Source organism: Lepisosteus oculatus, chromosome 14, assembly GCF_040954835.1.
Source record: "Lepisosteus oculatus isolate fLepOcu1 chromosome 14, fLepOcu1.hap2, whole genome shotgun sequence".
Taxonomy (NCBI): domain Eukaryota; kingdom Metazoa; phylum Chordata; class Actinopteri; order Semionotiformes; family Lepisosteidae; genus Lepisosteus; species Lepisosteus oculatus.
In genome coordinates this window covers 57,143,930-57,162,467 of record NC_090709.1, presented here as the reverse complement: position 1 = coordinate 57,162,467, position 18,538 = coordinate 57,143,930, and the positions used below count along the sequence as shown (strand labels likewise).

The 18,538-nt window shown below is 48.1% G+C and overlaps 2 non-coding genes and 1 pseudogene across 2 annotated transcripts; 2 read left to right on the top strand and 1 right to left on the bottom strand.

The window, feature by feature from the left end:
- Positions 1-3,909: 3,909 nt before the first annotated feature.
- On the top strand, positions 3,910-4,028 carry LOC138218532 (5S ribosomal RNA; annotated as a pseudogene).
- A 5,330-nt stretch (positions 4,029-9,358) lies between these two features.
- Positions 9,359-9,440, top strand: trnal-aag (transfer RNA leucine (anticodon AAG)). Its single transcript has one exon. It is a non-coding gene; the product is annotated as a tRNA-Leu (tRNA).
- A 1,012-nt stretch (positions 9,441-10,452) lies between these two features.
- Positions 10,453-10,526, bottom strand: trnat-agu (transfer RNA threonine (anticodon AGU)). Its single transcript has one exon. It is a non-coding gene; the product is annotated as a tRNA-Thr (tRNA).
- Positions 10,527-18,538: the final 8,012 nt, after the last annotated feature.

Below are 18,538 nucleotides of genomic sequence, written 5' to 3'. Positions count from 1 at the left end.
CTGCAGCTGCCTCTGTTTCCTGGCTAGCACTCCTCTCCATCTGGCAGCAGCCTTCCTTCCCTCAGCCATGAAAAAGGCCTTTGTCCTCACCTTCACCTCCTCCCACCACTCTCCTACTGACCCGTACAGACACTGCAAGGACAGCCACTGTGATAGTTTCTTTTTGTAGTGGGATACTACCCCCTCGTTCTCTAGCAGCTTTGTGTTGAGTTTCCAGAGGCCTGGGCCAAAGACAGTCCCGCCCTGGAGTTCCACTCTACACCCTAAAGCCTGATTATCTGAGAAGAAGACAGGCTGAAGAGTGACCCCAACAACTGTCACTCTCTGTGAGACAAAGCAATAGTCAATTCTGGAGCTGCTATTCCTCCCTGACCATGTATATCCTGCTGTTGTGGGATAATACATTTATATGTGTCTGAGAGTTTAAAGTCTTGAACTCAGTTTTGCAGGGCCAGTGAGCTGGAATCCAATTTTATCGGAGAGCGAGACTGCCTGTCTGTGTGCTCTAAGATACAATTAAAATCCCCTTCCACTATCACGTCTGTGCTACTTAACAATAGGGGAGAGAGTGCTTTGAGTAGCTCCACCCTTCCTCCAACATCAGTAGGACAATACACATTGATTAGCCGCAGGTTAACGGTCCCCCATTCCACATCCACACACAGCAACCTGCCATCTATGACCCTCTGAATACTTTTCAATTTGAATGCCCATCCTTTGAAAAGAATGGCCACGCCAGAGGTTCTGTTGTTATTGTCCCCCGACCAATCAGAAGGCCCTTTATCCCACCTATCTTCAAAGCTTTTATACCTCTCTTGATAGGCTTAAGCACACTCCTGCAACATCAACACATCTCCCTCACTCTGCTGGAGGTAATCAAAGACAGACTGGCATTTAACTCTGTCATTGATACATCTGGTGTTAAGAGAAATTATGTTTAGAGCCATATTACATAAGAAAGTGGAACCAGTCTTTACAAAACACATTTCTCTTCTGTCTCACCTGTTACCTTCTTCTTTTTCTTTTTCTTCTTACCAATTTCCTGCCAGCCATCCTCTGAATGAGCCTTCATCAGGGTGGCAGCAGTAAAAGCTTTCACTGGGTCCATCTCAAGGAAGGGGGTTGAGGGAGGGGTGGAGGGGTTCCAGCTGTCCCCATCGCCATGCTGTCCTTCCTCCTCACTTGGGGAGAAAACAGAGTCATTTTTCCTATTCCTCAAGTCCACCTCCTGGGAGCACTGAGGGTAATGGGGTGCAGCCGATGCACCAGTCTCCTCTTCCCCCTCACCCACCATCTGCTGCAGATCCTCCGTGATGGACTGGATGGAGGAGAGGAGGGCATCTGTAGGACTTGCAGAGTCTGAGAAAAGCAGTTCCGCTGAATCCTGGGTATCCTCGATGGACCCGCTCCACCAGGGCGCCCCACACTGGCCCTTGTTCTGAGGAGCAGGAGTGGGGGAGGGGTCCTCGCTGTTCTCGGAGGTTTACAAACCCTCGTGCTTTTCTGCTGCAGTCTGCAGTTGTGGGGGCGTAGTGGATTTCTCTTCCACTGGCCCCAGAGCCACAGCAGGACTGGTCTTGGCTGGAGGCTGAGAGCCTTTGTCCAACAAGGGTTCTTTGTTTGACTTGTTGTTTGCTTTGGCTTTTCGGGCTGGTTTGGCTGAAACAAGCACTGCCTCATCCTTTCTCATTTTGAGTTTATTGGCGTAGGCGTGAGGGCAGTTCTTAAAAACACATCCACACATTGTTGCCTCAAACACATCCACACATTGTTCAAACAGAGGATAGGTAGCAAATACAACCTCAAATGCTTTCTGACCTGGGAGAGCAAAGATGAAATCCAAGTGCCGAGGTTCAAAGCCAAGTTCCTTCTGCAACACTTTTCTGCTGAACTGCATATGATCCATGAAGAGGTCATCCAAAAGCTCAAAACGCACAGCATTCTTGCGGGATCCAAAAGTTGCCATTTCATAAACTGCAAAACAAACACTGCTTCCACAAAACAAGAAAACAATCCAACTACTCCACCTACAGGATGATCAAGGTATCTCCCCTGCCAGGTAAGTATAAGTTGTATAAGGCCCTGCAAGCGGCCCGCACCCACAGCACAAAGCGCGCAGCCAAGCCCAGCTCCTCGCCCCCCACGCCACTGCCTCCTGCTGGGCCCACTCTTTCGCACACTCACACGCCACACTAACACTCAAAAGGGTGGGCAAAACGAGAAAACGAGCGCGCCGTTTCCTACACATCTGCAGTCGCCAATGCGCATTCGCAGCATGTCCCGGGACGCAATTCGGCCTCATTTGCATAACACCAGACCGGCAGATCGCTACGCAAGCTCGCGTCGTGCGCCTGCCACACACCGAACAAACACCGGAGCCTTTTCAGCAATTTCCAAAAAACGGGCCTGCTCGCCTGCCCACAAGGCTCCGTCTCTTACCCGCTCTCAAGAGCCTGCTGCCTTCTGTGCTGTTCTCTCGGCACCGCTGCAGCCCACACAACTTCTGCAGCGCGGGGAGAAAGTTTCCATGATCCGCCGCAGGGAAGGCTCGCTCAGTGCGCACACGTCCTTTCAATGCCAGTTCAACAAGTGCTCCGCATTAGCAGCGTCGGGGCTCCGGCGTGTCGCACCTCACCTCACCTCGCACAGCCCCCTCCTCGAATGTCTGGCGCTGGGCATGCCCCGCTCTCCTCCACCTTATCTTATCGCGTGTGACCACCGACAATGGCCACAATAACGGGGAATGGCACCTGTAAAGTGTTAACTGGGGCACAGGAACAGCCCGTCTCGTCTCGGGGGCCGGCTTCAGAGACAATACAGCAAACACAGCGGGGCAGGGGAAGTAGACGACATGACACATACAGGTACGTTCAGCTCCGGCGGGAACGAGTCATTTGTCGGTCTTTTCAAGTGCTGGGAGCCGAGTAATCCTTCGCTTGTATCGTTTCTCCCCGGTGACTAGATCTCACCCTGCGACTCTCGACTGGGCTCACCCACGGCAGCCCAGCAGGTGTGAGCCTAGCTGGCACCCAGATGGGAGATTCCCCCCGGAAAAGCTCAGGTTGCTGCTGCTCCTGCAAGAGGTGTGACTGAGACCAGTAGGGAGCGCTCACCCTGCGGTCTGTGTGGCTTTCTTATGCCCCAGCATCTTGATGGCGACACTCTGCTGCACAAACAGGCGCCGTCCTTCGGGGAAGGCGTAAAACCGAGGTCCCGACCCTCCTTGGCCATTAAGAAATCCCAGGGCATCTCTCAAAAAGAGACACCGGGGGTGTCACTCTGGTGTTAGTGTTCCCCTTTACCAATCAGTCGGGGTCTCCTCCTAATCCCCGTCTCATATGTAACAATCAATGACGAGGCCCCCCTGTCCTGCGATATTGTACTTGTCTCCTGGCCGCTGGCTGGCGCCGTGAGATTTAGTACTCGTGCAAGAGACCGGGGGCAGAGCGCGAACGCGGTCCCCCGCCCCCCACAAAGTGTGCGCTCCAGGTTCCCTCTCAGGGCTCTGCAACACAGTGGTAAGGCAGCGAGAAGGAGCCTCTTGCTCTGACGCCGCAAGGCCACAAGAGGGCGGAGGCGCCGCGCGCCCGGCCGACGTGTTGGACTGGTGCGCTTTATGTGCTGAAATAAACACGCGACAGCCCAGAAATGTTTTGAGTGTTGTGCACTGGAGGTTTTTGTCTTGTGAAGACTTGCCTTGTGCTCCTCCGAGCAGTTTGTTTGTTCTCCTCCAGTGCGGGACAAGCCAACACAAGGGAGCACGTTCGCCAACATCCAGGTACGCAATGCGATTTGGAAAGAAGCTCCTTTCCAAAGAGTTGCACACGAACGATCCTTCAGTCCCGCTCGAGGGGCATGGAGCCCCAGCCACACACAGCTTCAAGTAGCGAGTCAGGCGCCATGGCTTTTGCTTGTGGCCACACCACCCTGAATGTGCCCGATCTCGTCTGACTTTGGAAGCTAAGAAGGGATGGGTCTGGTTAGTACCTGGATGGGAGACTGCCTGGGAATACCAGGTGCTGCAAGCTTCTGCTCTCTCAGCCAGCAGGGGTCACTGTTGGTACCGTAGGCTTTGGGAGGAAAACCTGGAGGATGGAAAGGTGATCTACAGCCTCATCTCTAGAGATGTTTTGTTGCTATGGCATGTGTGTGACCCATATAAAAAAAAAGAAACGTTTGTAAAACGAATATCGAAGCTGCCTCTAAATCTGCAAATGAAGATGAGTCTATAAACCACTTGTTTTTTGTATAACTATACATATGTAGCGGCAAGGCTTATTAATAAGACAGAATTAAGTGTTGCGAGCTTTCCCAAATGAGGCCCCATCTCTGTTCATCTCTGTGGTGCAGCCACAGAGAAACTATTCATGCAGGCTGATTTAAGGTTTCGTTTGATAAGGGACAGCTCCCAAAGGGGTATGCACTTAGCTAAGCCTGGCTATCATGATCAATGGTCATCCATTGGCGCCTATCTGTCTAGGGAGTGCCAGATGGACATCTGGACTGCATTCCTAAGTGTCAAGAGTAAGTGACTCATATCTCACCTTGATCAACCAATCAGGGACTGGTAGGGCCGAGTAACCCATGCGGGACTCTGATGCCCATGGAACTTTCAGCCAATGAACGAGCTGAAGTTCCTCCAGGTAAAAACAAGCAACACAGAGAGCCTGTAGTGGAGAATTCTGTGGACTTTTCTAAAGGGAATTCAAAGGAGAATTCCAGGGTAGGACGGCCCAGGAGCAGAAGGCTCCCAAAGGCAGGACATTCTCGCAGCGCGCCTCCTGACCATCTTGAGACTCAGCCCGGACTGATGAGGGTTGCTAAGAGAACACACATTTCAAGGGTTTATTCATTGCGAATCTCCAACCATCAATCAGAAAGATGATCTTAATGCATACAGATGCACAGACCATGAAAATGACTGATATTAAAAGATTCGTGCAGAAAGCCTGGGAGTATGATGTCCAAAGTCGCTCTAAGCAAAAAGCTGCTAAAGCAACTGTGTTCGCTGTCAGAGCCAGCAGGTTTAATTCCCCCCTGCTCGAAGGAGCACAGGCTCCTGAGCTGGATAAGCCCCGTTCCAAAGCAGGCACACAGGACCGCACCCAGCGTCCTAAGTGCCATGAGAACACCGGGGGAGGGAAAAGGCTAGATAAAGCTGAACAAAAGGATTCAGTAGCCGCCCGCCTGGCCAGGCTTGAACAAGCTTTATTAGGACAGGGACAACCGATCCCCAAGCCTGCCGGAAGCGTGAATGAGCTGATACTCTCCATTGGAGGAGGCAGAGACCCACCCCCTCTCCCTCCCTCAGTCTGTCTGATTGAGCGGAAGGGTTCCTGCCTGGATGAGGTCAGCCACTCCCAAGTGAGTGCTGACTCCACCCCTGAAGTCACAGAGCAGGCAGTAAAACACAGAGGAAAAGCAGGAAGCTTTTACCTCAAGGCTGCCATGGGAGATGTCTTATACAGTGAGACACTGATTGACACTGAGGTTGAAAGGTGTTTGATGTCACACAGCAAGCTCAAACGGGTTGAAAAAGAAAAGGGCATGCAACTCAGAGAGGAACCTTTGGTGGATCACCAGAAAGGCAAATTGTGGTCAAGGCTCCTAAGCCTTCTGTACAGAAGGAAAGGGGGGCCAAGAGGCAGACTATGCTCACACAGTGCCCACCGAGCACAGAAGCCTATGTAAAGATTCCTTCTGTTCCCTCTGGACAAGAAATACAAATATTTTCTTGTTCCCCGGATATACAGGGAAGTTGTGTCCTGGCTGAGGTCACAACAGCCTCCATGCCACAGGAACGGTGCTCCGAGCAGCCGCCTGATCCACCAGGTAAAGCACATCCCTTTTACATCCCTTAAGAGGAGCTGATCTCCCCACCTGGTGATGAAAAGGAGCTTTCCCTGTGCATCCTGGCACCCAAGAGGGGTCAGGACCACCACCTTGCAGTGGTGGAAGGGATCCAGATGGCAGGAGAGCAGGTTGGTGATGTAGCCCTCACCCTTAGCCCTGAGAGGTCCTCTATTAGTAACGATCTGCTTGAGCAGCTGTCGCAGGGCCACCGCCAGGTGTCCCTGGTGCAACATTCACAGGTTAGACAGGAGGTCCAGCTGGACGCTGAGACTACTGCGCTGTGGACACACCTGATCCCAGATGCCGATTCCCTCTGCTGTGACCCAGGGAACCTGCAGTCAGGTAACATTATTTCTCACAACTACCAGGTAGTGAGTGAGACTGACCTGATTGTTCCTGCCTCAACGGCAGGGTTGCCAACACACCCAGTCCACAGGAAGGGACAGGGAATGAAAGCCGAGTCGGTTTTCTCACAGCCACCAGCTCAGTCTTTCAGTCTGAGTCTGACCAACAGTGGTTCACCCAGACTGGAGCTGGATGGTCAAGCCACCAGCCTGCCAGTGCAGGACATCGCAAAGAGAGGTGTCAGAATCCCCGCCTGCACTGACATGGGCCTGGTGAGTGATAGTAAGTTCAAAGACAGTGAACTAGCTATCCCAGTGCTGGGGCAGCTCCCTGAACCCCTAGCGAGGGAAGGGGGGAGCGAGCAGGTGTCCTACACCTACCCCCAGCGAATGACTGTAAACATGCCGATAGAGGGATTCCTCAATCAGGAAGTGTGCAGGGTGGACCGGATCAGTGAGAATGGGGTAACAATCCCAGATCACTCAGGTGCTCCAGATGACCACTCAGCCGAGGGTCAGGCATGCTCCACCGCTGCACCGCCCCCTGCAGGGTTCCTAGAGCACAGGCATGAACAAATCGAAAAAGCAGATACCCTGGAAACGGAGGAGCAGCATCAGCAGCTGCGTCAGATCTCCCCAGATTTCCAGGATGGTGTTGCCCAAGATGCCACAGGGCATACTGAGAAAGACACCATGTACACGCTGCGCCAGCTTAGAAAGGCAACAGTCACTCAGAAGGAGATGACTGGGATCAGACACCCGAAAAGACTTTTGGGAGGACTGATTGCTGCCGCCACTGTTGCACGTTTGCTTTTTCTGGTAGGTTTGTGTGCTACTGGCACTCTCCCCCTGACTGCCCCAAGAAGGCAGGTGTCAGAGATGCCAGAGGGTAGTGACAGACTGTATCAACAGCAGCAAAAGTTGGAAAGCTTAGGAAAAATCCTACAGGCAACTTCCTATGCAACAGGGTTAAACCTTATCCCCCAACCAGTGGACATGATTGCCGGTGTTATACAGTGGGTTTATGCTTGTGTGCAACAGGCCAGAATGTTGACACAAGACCTGTTAAGGGAGCTTAGTGCCACTGTAGCCAATCTAACCATGGCACAATTCCCAAACACACTTGATTCCACTCTTCTCAGTAGAGGAGTATGTGACATTCACCCCATCGTTCATAGCTCACCCAGAAGGCAAACCAAGATTGAATTCGGTTCCAAATCGTGAGATGGGTATGGCTACCAAAGCTATCCATTGGCTGTGTCTAAACAATTCACCAATGAAGGGTGTAAAGCTACTAATGAGCAGAGGGAGGTTAATGAACCCCATGAAGATCAGGTGGGAAGTAAATGGCTGGTCAGCACACCACATTTAACTGTCACTATGACTTGTGACAGGCATGATACAGCTACCGCAATGCAGCTACCTAATCAAACAGTTTTCTGCAAGTTCCCGAGAAAGCCATAGTACAGCTTGAACTTAACACTGTACGGTCTGGAACCAGACAATATAAGACCAAACTTGAGGTCGTGGATGCCTTCAGGTGCCACACTATTGAATTGGATGGAAATCCAAGAAACAGTATGCCCTGAAGAGGTACAGGTAGTTAGTTTGCTTTAATGGAACAAACCTCCAAACCACCCTAGCAGATACCCAACACAGGTGTTGTGGTTTATCGGGGGGCTGGGAACAGGAACTGTTGTTATTGTAACACTACTGCCGGGTAGCTGGATCATGACTGGATGTACTCTGAATGCTCTACACTCACATCAAGATGTACTCCGGGTAGCACGAATGAGTCAAAGGTAGCATGTCAAAAGAAAGGAAGTGAATTCTCCCCAAATATCTACTACTGAGGTATTAGATATTGACAGTGAACTTCCTGATGTGTAATGCCTAGACTGAGACGATGTCTCCTACCGTGTTTATACATACTCCAGATGTTATTCATCCTGTTTGTATCCAATGCTGGTTCCGGTATGAATTCTCGAGGAGTAATGTGGACATTTAAGGTTAATGTTCTAGTGGCAAGGGACATCACTTAACTGTGTTTTGTTTTGAAGGCAACAATGCCTCAGGACCTCGTGACCTTCAAAAAGGGGGGATATGTAGTGGCAATGCTTGTTAATAAGACAGAATTAAGTGTTTCTGTGCTTTCCCAAATGAGGCCTCATCTCTCTGTTCATCAGACCAGGCCGACCTCTTCTGTGACTCTTGAACACTGAATCTCAAGGTTGTGAATTGAAGCTCCACGCTGGCGGGAAATTCCATAGGGAATGATCACATTTTCTTGCATGCTAATCAATAGAAATATTAAGAAACTTTTCCTGATACCAGTTTTTTACAAAAGTAAAGGCACACGGCACATGTGTGCCACATCACGTCCGAGTTTAGTGACAACTACCTCAGAGATTGTAAGCTGGATAGTTTCAGATCAGATCACTTTTTTAGCAAAGGTTCAAGCAAACCCGAATACTTTTGCAAGAGACATTTCAGAATCCCAGTCAAATCCAGTACGATTGCTGGATCCTTCGAATTCGACTGAACTATAGCACAGATCTGCAGTCCACCATTAGAATACTGTGGGTGTGTTGTATAAGCCATACTGCCCAAAATAGTTCTAAAACAGGAGAAGCATCCTCGTTTAGGAATGTGGTATAAAGTGAAATGATCTGGGAAGAGTCCTACGTTTGAACAGTTCAAAATAGCCGTAAAGGGGTATTTACGGACTCTTTCGAAATGTAAGAACAAGCTGTGCGGACCTTATCTTTATTTACCTTGTGTAATTGTTTTTCATAAAGTGTAATTGTATTATAGCATGTGCCCCTGACGATTTTCTTGATACGTTATATGTGCTCTTGTTTGTATTGTATGTAGTTTTGTTGTTCAAATAAAACGTAAAAGACACAACTTTCCGGATGCGGCTGCTGTAAAAATAAAATGACATCAAGGGTGCTGTACGCAGAGGTCTGAAACCTGCTCCACAGAAGATCTTTCTCCAGTGGTGTTAAAGAAGTCGAGATCTCACCATGAGAGGGGAAGCATCTCAGAAAAAGCAGGTGCACTTGGTTCCATGGTCATAACGCCACTAAGTCGGGCGACAAGAGCAAAACTCACCCGGCCTCCTCCGGGCAAGTAATGAGACAAAGAGACAGCACACAGCGGGTAGCGTGGCCAAGCGGTCTAAGGTGCTGGATTAAGGCTCCAGTCTTTTTGGGGGCGTGGGTTCGAATCCCACCACTGTCAGGTGCTTCTGTCAAGACCCCCTTTCAGCTGGCTTCAGACGAAAGGGAGGGAACTGCTTTTTGGCAGTCTCTCGAGAAACTAAGCAAAGTGTTTAAAGATACTTTCTCAGCTTGACATCAAGGCACAAAACAAAAACCTTCTTGCGTCCTCTCAACCCAAAAGCGCTTTGCCACTTTTTGCGTTATGCAGGGAACGACGTCTGCCCAGATCACTTTTGTGTCAATGCAAATCGTAGTGTGCCCTCCGTTTTAATGTTGGCTGTGCTGGCGTGCTGCTTCTGTCTGCGAAACTTGAATGTTCTGATTCTTCACACCAAATCTCGGCGGGGGTTGAGCTTGTTAAATCTTTGCGCATAGCGCTCCTTTGGAAGTACTTTGTCCAAGTTCAAAAGCGATCGTGGGATTTACTTCATGCGTGCAAAAAGCATGCCTCACACAACAGATTTAAATGGGGAATGGAGCCTGCTTCTTGCTGTTTTTCCTGTGGTTGCAGTTACAAAGTTGATCGTGCTTTCACATTCTGATAACAGTATTCACTGGCTGAGCTTTATCAGTTGGTTCATAAAGGAATCTCTGCTTCGGTTCCAGAAAAGTCATCTGTAGTGTGTTTTTTTCTGTGCCCATGGCAGTCTTTTAAAGCTGGTAATAATGGCGGCGAAGTTAATTTTTTATCCTCTTTAAAAGAATAAGGACGGGCTGGGGCGAGCTCCATTTACCACTCTTTCAGCTAACTGCCGAACTCACGAACTGATTACACTGCAGAGCCACAGGCGCCTCGCTTTTCTCCATTCTCTGGGTTAGGGTGAAAAAAAAACGTTGCTAGTATTAGCTGGCCTGCTGGGAGTACCTCTTCTTCACTGATAAGCAAGATTTGTGTTTCATCTTTCGCAAGCTGTATAGATTTCTTTCAAAACAAGTTGTTCCAGAAAGGAAACGAACACTTGCATTCATCGGAATTAAAAGGCATGGGATTTGCCCAAAAGGATAAATTCTGTACAGTAAGACAGGAAGAAAGGCACCGCTGGGAATCGGACCCAGGATCTCCTGTTTACTAGACAGACGCTTTAGCCAACTAAGCCACAGTGCCGGCAAAGTGCTGTTCTTTGACAGCCACTTGGACACGTCTCAACTGCTCTGAGACATCTGCGTTCGGTGTGCACCGAGCCTGCTCGCCTTGCAAGTTGCCTCATTTACATGCGATAGCTCCACCACTAAGAGAAAGGATGAGAAATGGCTTTTATCTGGCACTTTTCATGTCAGAGGATCTCAATCTGCTTTCCGTGTACAAGAGGATGTCCAACTCATGTAGCTAAAGACATAGACGACAGTGCTCCACTGAAATCTTGATCTCACAACCCTCGGCATGACTCCGCTGTGTTCTGCTTTAGACAAAGGGGGGAAAAGACTTCTTTCATCACACGTTTTGCACTGTTTACGGTGTTTGCAGTGCTCTTTCTTAAATGAAAACCAGGAATCGGCACCATATGAGGTGAGACTAGATAATATTCGAACAAGTAGCCTCGCCATTCCATGCGTGACGTGAGCAAAGTGTAATTCCTGTCTTTATAGTGTCCTTGTTAGAGACTTAGCTGGCACCCAGAGCGCTTTAAATCCGGGAGTCAGCAGCCCAAGACAAGAGAGCTTCCTTTGTCTATGTTTTTTGCGTGAAGGGGGAAACCATGCGTGTGCTGCAAAAGATCTTAGTATCGAAGTGCCGTCCCACATAACCGATCCGAACAATTTGCTTTACAGAGAAGCACTGCCGGAGCTTATCGTTGGCAAACTGAAGACCAGGCCGACCTCTTCTGTGACTCTTGAACACTGAATCTCAAGATTGTGAATTCAAGCTCCACGCTGGCGGGAAATTCCATAGGTAATGATCACATTTTCTTGCATGCTAATCAAAAGAAATATTAAGAAACTTTTCCCGATACCAGTTTTTTACAAAAGTAAAGGCACACGGCACATGTGTGCCACATCATGTCCGAGTTTAGTGACAACTACCTCAGAGATTGTAAGCTGGATAGTTTCAGATCAGATCACTTTTTTTATCAAAGGCTGAAGCAAACCCGTGTAGCGGCAATGCTTGTTAATAAGACAGAATTAAGTGTTGCGGTACTTTCCCAAATGAGGCCTCATCTCTCTGTTCATCTCTGTGGTGCAGCCACAGATAAACTCTTCATGCAGGCTGATTTAAAGATGTTTTCTTTTGATAAGGGACAGCTTCCAAAGGAGGATGCACTTAGCTAAGCCTGGCTATCATGATCAATGGTCATCCATTGGCGCCTATCTGTCTAGGGAGTGCCAGATGGACATCTGGACTGCATTCCTAAGTGTCAGGAGTAAGTGACTCATATCTCACCTTGATCAACCAATCAGGGACTGGTAGGGCCGAGTAACCCACGTAGGACTCTGATGCCCATGGAACTTTCAGCCAATGAACGAGCTGAAGTTCCTCCAGGTAACAACAGGCAACACAGAGGGCCTGAGAGAATTCTGTGAACTTTTTTGGACAATTCAAAGGAGAATTCCAGGGCAAGACGGCCCAGGAGCAGAAGGCTCCCAAGGGAAGGACATTCTCGCAGCGTGCCTCCTGACCATCCTGAGCCTGGACAACCACGGAACGGCCAGTGTGTCTGAGTGCCAGAACTTTCCTTTGTTCTAAGAGTCTAGAGCGGAGGTTGCCAGAGAGTAACCAGAGGATACACCCGACGTTAGCATCAGCAGCAAGCCTCGTGAACAGGTCGGAACTGTGGAATCACTATTCAGAGCTAGCACTTCATCAGGAACGAACCGGTCCTCTTCCTGACTTGTTGGGACCCACAGTCATCTTTTCTCCTGTGCACAAACTTTGCTAGTTAAAGCCAACACTAACTAGCCGGTCAGTGACCATCTGCAGCGCACCGTCGCAAGCAGCACAGCACAGCCTGGCACGGAGCCAGAGAGCCCGCAGGAGATCTGAATCCCCAAAGATTGGATGAGTATTCAACTTCACTGCATTACAGCTTGAGAATTCAATTGTTATCCCAACCAGTTGATATCAATTTAATTCCTAAGAGTTATGTACTTGTTTTCAGTATCTAATGTAGAAGTTGTAACCAAGTTCACTTTATGAAACGGTCTAAATGAATGATATACTAAACGTATGTCCTCTTGATATATGTAACTCTTTGTAACTGATTGTATATATACCTTTTGTATTCTGATAACCCTCTCAATAAGATCTGTTAGGTTTATATGCATATTCTATGTATTAATAAATGTATCCTCGTGTATTAGTACCCGTGTGTGTGCGTTGTTTGAGTTATATCGCGTGGTTTGATTCTGAGGCCATCAAAAGAATCATTTTGTGATTTACGGCTACAATTAATAAATGTCCCCGTAAATGCCCAAACCCTACAGAACTGGTGCCTTCAGAGAGCACACTACATTTATTGGCGTCCCTGGACTCATTTCAGTCATACCTGGGCTATGATAAGACTGAAATGAGTCAACCAAGCATAATTATTCAATATAAAATGCCGCGGGTTTCATACACGACAATACAGTGTGCTGAAAGCCGAAAGGAAAAAAGTTCCCCTTGCTCTTTAAGCAGTGCTTGATTGTTTTGTGATCTTTTGCGATCTACCGGGTTGATTGCATACTTGATCTTGTGGTTTTCTGTGGTAGAACTGTGATTTCGTACTTAAAAGTAATACTCTTTAAGTTTAACGATGGTTGCTAAAAGGTCTGAATTCGAGTCGCTATTAAGCACTCTCTCTAGCAGCGACAGGTCTGACCACGATCTCCGTCATATCTCCATCAGCGGAGAAGCTAGGAGAATAAACCTCCATTCTCTGAGAGAGCTAGCGAAGGACATGGAGAGAATTGACCCTGCAGTGTCAGAGAATAATATCGAGAGTTATATTCAAGACCTCAGGTATACCCTGCAGTACCTGCCAAACGCTACAGAACAGGAGAAAGTGTTTCTGGTCAGGAAAACTAGCAGCAGAGCTGTACATGAGTGGATGGCTAGGCAGATGAAGAAAGTCTGTGATGACTTTGAAGAGCTGTGTCAAGCACTTATCCGAGAATACAGTGCGTTTATTGACCCGACTGCCGCGATAGCCGCCGTCCTTAACATTAAGCACGAGAGAGCAGAGTCCCCTCGCGAATATTACGAGAGACTTAGAACTTATTTTGCAGGGGGAAATGATGAGGGTTGCGAAGAGAATACACATTTCAAGGGTTTATTCATTGCGAATCTCCACCGGTCAGTCAGAAAGATGATCTTAATGCATACAGATGCACAGACCATGAAAATGACTGATATTAAGAGATTCGTGCAGAAAGCCTGGGAGTATGATGTCCAAAGTCGCTCTGAGCAAAAAGCTGTTAAAGCGACTGTGTTCGCCGTCAGAGCCAGCAGGGTTAACTCCCCCCTGCTTGAAGGAGCACAGGCTCCTGAGCTGGCTAAGCCCCGTTCCAAAGCAGGCACACAGGACCGCACCCAGCGTCCTAAGTGCCATGAGAACACCGGGGGAGGGAAAGGGCTAGATAAAGCTGAACAAAAGGATTCAGTAGCCGCCCGCCTGGCCAGGCTTGAACAAGTTTTATTAGGACAGAGACAACCGCTCCCCAAGGCTGCCGGAAGCGTGAATGAGCTGATACTCTCCACTGGAGGAGGCGGAGACCCGCCCCCTCTCCCTCCCTCAGTCTGTCTGATTGAGCGGAAGGGTTCCTGCCTGGATGAGGTCAGCCACTCCCAAGCGAGTGCTGACTCCACCCCTGAAGTCACAGAGCAGGCAGTAAAACAGAGAGGAAAAGCAGGAAGCTTTTACCTCAAGGCTGCCATGGGAGATGTCTTACCCAGCGAGACATTGATTGACACTGAGGTTGAAAGGTGTTTGATGTCATACAGCAAGCTCAAACCGGTAGAAAAAGAAAAGGGCATGCGACTCAGAGAGGAACCTTTGGTGGATCACCAGAAAGGCAAGGTGTAGAAACAGGTGAAGGCTCCTAAGCCTTCTGTACAGAAGGAAAGGGGGGCCAAGAGGCAGAGTTTGTTCACACAGTGCCCACCGAAAACAGAAGCCTATGTGGAGATTCCTTCTGTTCACTCTGGAGAAGAAATACAAATATTTTCTTGTTCCCCGGATATACAGGGAAGTCATGTCCCGGCTGAGGTCACAACAGCCTCCATGCCATAGGAGTGGTGCTCCAAGCAGCCGCCTGATCCACCAGGTGAAGCACACCCCTTTTACATCCCTAAAGAGGAGCAGATCTCCCCACCTGGCGATGAAAAGGAACTTTCCCTGTGCACCCTGGCACCCAAGAGGAAGTGGAAGGGATCCAGATGGCAGGAGAGCAGGTTGGTGATGTAGCCCTCACCCTTAGCACTGAGAGGTCCTCTATTAGTGAGGATCTGCTTGAGCAGCTGTCACTGGGCCACCCAGTGACCCAGGGAAACTGCAGTCAGGTAACATTATTTCTCACAACTACCAGGTAGTGAGTGAGACCGACCTGATTTTCCTGCCTCAACGGCAGGGTTTCCAACACACCCAGTCCCCCAGAAGGGACAGGGAATGAAAGCCAAGCCGGTTTTCCTACAGCCACCAGCTCAGTCTGTCAGTCTGAGTCTGACCAACAGTGGTTCAGCCAGACTGGAGCTGGATGGTCAAGCCACCCGCCTGCCAGTGCAGAACACGGAAAAGTGGGGTGTCAGAATCCCCGCCTGCACTGACATGGGCCTGGTGGGTGAAAGCGAGTTCGAAGACTGTGAACTGGCTATCTCAGTGCTGGGGCAGCTCCCTGAACCCCTAGCGAGAGAAGGGGGGAGCGAGCAGGTGTCCTACACCGGCCCCCAGCGAACAACTGTAAACATGCCGATAGAGGGATTCCTCAATCAGGAAGTGTGCAGGGTGGACCTGAACAGTGAAAATGGGGTAACAATTCCAGATCACTCAGGTGCTCCAAATGACCACTCAGCCGAGGGTCAGGCGTGCTCCACAGCTGCACCGCCCCCTGCAGGGTTCCTAGAGCATCGGCATGAACAAATCGAAAAAGCAGATACCCTGGAATTGGAGGAGCAGCATCAGCAGCTGCGTCAGATCTCCACAGATTTCCAGGATGTTGGTGCCCAAGATGCCACATGGCATACTGAGAAAGACACCATGTACACGCTGCGCCAGCTTAGAAAGGCAACAGTCACTCAGAAGGAGATGACTGGGATCAGCCACCCTAAAAGACTTTTGGAAGGACTGATTGCTGCCGCCACTGTTGTGCATTTGCTATTTCTGGTAGGTTTGTTTGCTACTGGCACTCTCACCCTGACTGCCCCAAGAAGGCAGGTGTCAGAGATGCCAGAGGGTAGTGACAGACTGTATCAACAGCAGCAAAAGTTGGAAAGCTTAGGGAAAACCCTACAGGCAATTTCCTATGCAACAGGGTTAAACCTTATCCCCCAACCAGTGGACATGATTGCCGGTGTTATACAGTGGGTTAATGCTTGTGTGCAACAGGCCAGAATGTTGACACAAGACCTGTTAAGGGAGCTTAGTGCCACTGTAGCCAGTCTAGCCATGGCACAATTCCCAACCAACTTGATTCCACTCTTCTCAGTAGAGGAGTATGTGACATTAACCACCCCATCGCTCATAGCTCACCCAGAAGGCAATCCAATATTGAATTTGGTTCCTAATCTTGAGATGGGTATGGCTACCAAAGCTATCCATTGGCTGTGTCTAAATGATTCACCAATGAAGGGTGTAAAGCTACTAACGAGCAGAGGGAGGTTAATGAACTCCATGAAGAGCAGGTGGGAAGTAAATGGCTGGTCAGCACATCTCACTTAACTGTCACTATGACTTGTGACAGGCATGATACAGCTACCACAATGCAGCCACCTAACCAACAGTTTCCTGCAAGTTCCCGAGGAGGCCATAGTACAGCATGGTAACTTAACACTGTACGGTCTGGAACCAGACAACATAAGACCAAACTGGAGGTCGTGGATGCCTTCAGGTGCCACACTATTGAATTGGATAGAAATCCAAGTAACACTACGCCCTGAAGAGGTACAGGTAGTTAGTTTGCTTTAATGGAACAAACCTCTAACCCACCCTGGCAGGTGCCCAACACAGGTGTCGTGGTTTATCAGGTAGTTGGGAACAGGAACTGTTGTTATTGTAACACTACTGCCGGGTAGCTGGGTCATGACTGGATGTACTCTGAATGCTGTACTCTTACATCAAGATGTACTCCGGGTAGCATGTCAAAAGAAATGAAGTTACTTCTTCCCAAATATCTGCCTACAGAGGTATCAGATATTGACAGTGAACTTCCCGATGTGTAATGCCTAGACTGAGATGATGTCTCCTACCGTGTTTATACATACTCCAGATGTTATTCATCCTGTTTGTTCCCAATGCTGGTTCCGGTATGAATTCTCGAGGAGTAATGTAGACATTTAAGGTTAATGTTCTAATGACAAGGGACATCACTTAACTGTGTTTTGTTTTGAAGGCAACAACGCCTCAGGACCTTGTGACCTTCAAAAAGGGGGGATATGTAGCGGCAATGCTTATTAATAAGACAGAATTAAGTGTTGTTGTGCTTTCCCAAATGAGGCCCCATCTCTCTCTTTATCTCTGTGGTGCAGCCACAGAGAAGCTATTCATGCAGGCTGATTTAAAGATGTTTTCTTTTGATAAGGGGCAGCTCCCAAATGGGGATGCACTTAGCTACAGATGCAGCCATTCAAAGTGCGCGGTACAGACACGTACCGGAGGTAATTGGCTACGGCGTCGCGCATCGTGACGCAAGATGACGCAGGGTACGGCGGTTCGTGATTGGTTGACCGACAGGGGCACTCGTGGTCCGTTGGTCTGTTGTAGAAAGGTTTACAGTAAACGTCTTTACTGTGTCCATTGTAGTATTTAATATTTATATGGAATTTTACCTCTGAAGGGAAATCTTAGTGTCTGAGCATAAAAAGAATAGGAGCATACTGCAACGCGTGTGAAGTCCATAAACGATATTAATTTTGGAACTTAAACATACAGTATATGGCTGGTCTCTGTACTTTAAATAAAAAATACACACCAGTATTCCATTTCTCCCTAAACATTTTAAGCATCAAAGTCTTTAACTAACGTGATACCAGAGTCAACAAGCATACTTTTAGAATTTGATTAAAAGGGAATATAATATGGAATTGCGTATCTCAAGAAATTAATAACGATATAATTATATTCATGTTGCAAAAGAACTGCAGACATAAAAACTCCCTTGCTTTTAACAGAGCGTTCCATAATTTCTAACTCCGAAAATGATTTAAACTGCGACACTTATCATTCACCAAGAGCTCGAAATATCACAAGGATCCTCTAGAGCACAGCAAAGACTGTATTAAAAAAATCGCGTATCTCAAGAAATTAATAAGATATAATTATATTCGTGTACTACGACAGGGCTGTGTAGGGCTGTTTCACCTCTGTCTTCATGTGACTCGATTCAAAAGCCATTTAGCAAAGAGGGGATGAGAAGAGTGACAAACTAGTATACGGTACAGTACTTCAGATCAAAGCATCTTATTAAAAACGCGTTTGCTTTTGTCTGGGTATTTACTTTGTAATCTGTGGTTTACATCTACTGTATTGTTTTGAGATGCCACTTTTAAAGGTGATATGTAAAATAAAGTTTTTTATTATTGTTATAGAGAAACATGATCAGATTTTCCCTGGTTCAGAAAAAAGACGATTAAAATCTGTAATCTTCCAAGAAGTTTCCGCTTTGAGCTAAGACATTAACGAGTACAACCCCCTTCTCTGCGGGAGGGCTGGCTGTGACGAATTAAACCGGTTTCACGGGTATTTTCAATGTAGGAAGTACAGTAGCACAGCACAAAAAAAACAGACATTGTGTGGTACAGCAAGGAGCTCAGTCAATTCAAACAAGTTCAGTTTCAAAAGAACTGCAACGGACATAAAAACTCCCTTGTTTTTAACAGAGCGTTCCATAATTTCTAACTACGAAAATGATTTAAACTGCAACACTTATCATTCACCAAGAGCTCGAAATATCACAAGGATCCTCTAGAGCACAGCAAAGACTGTATTA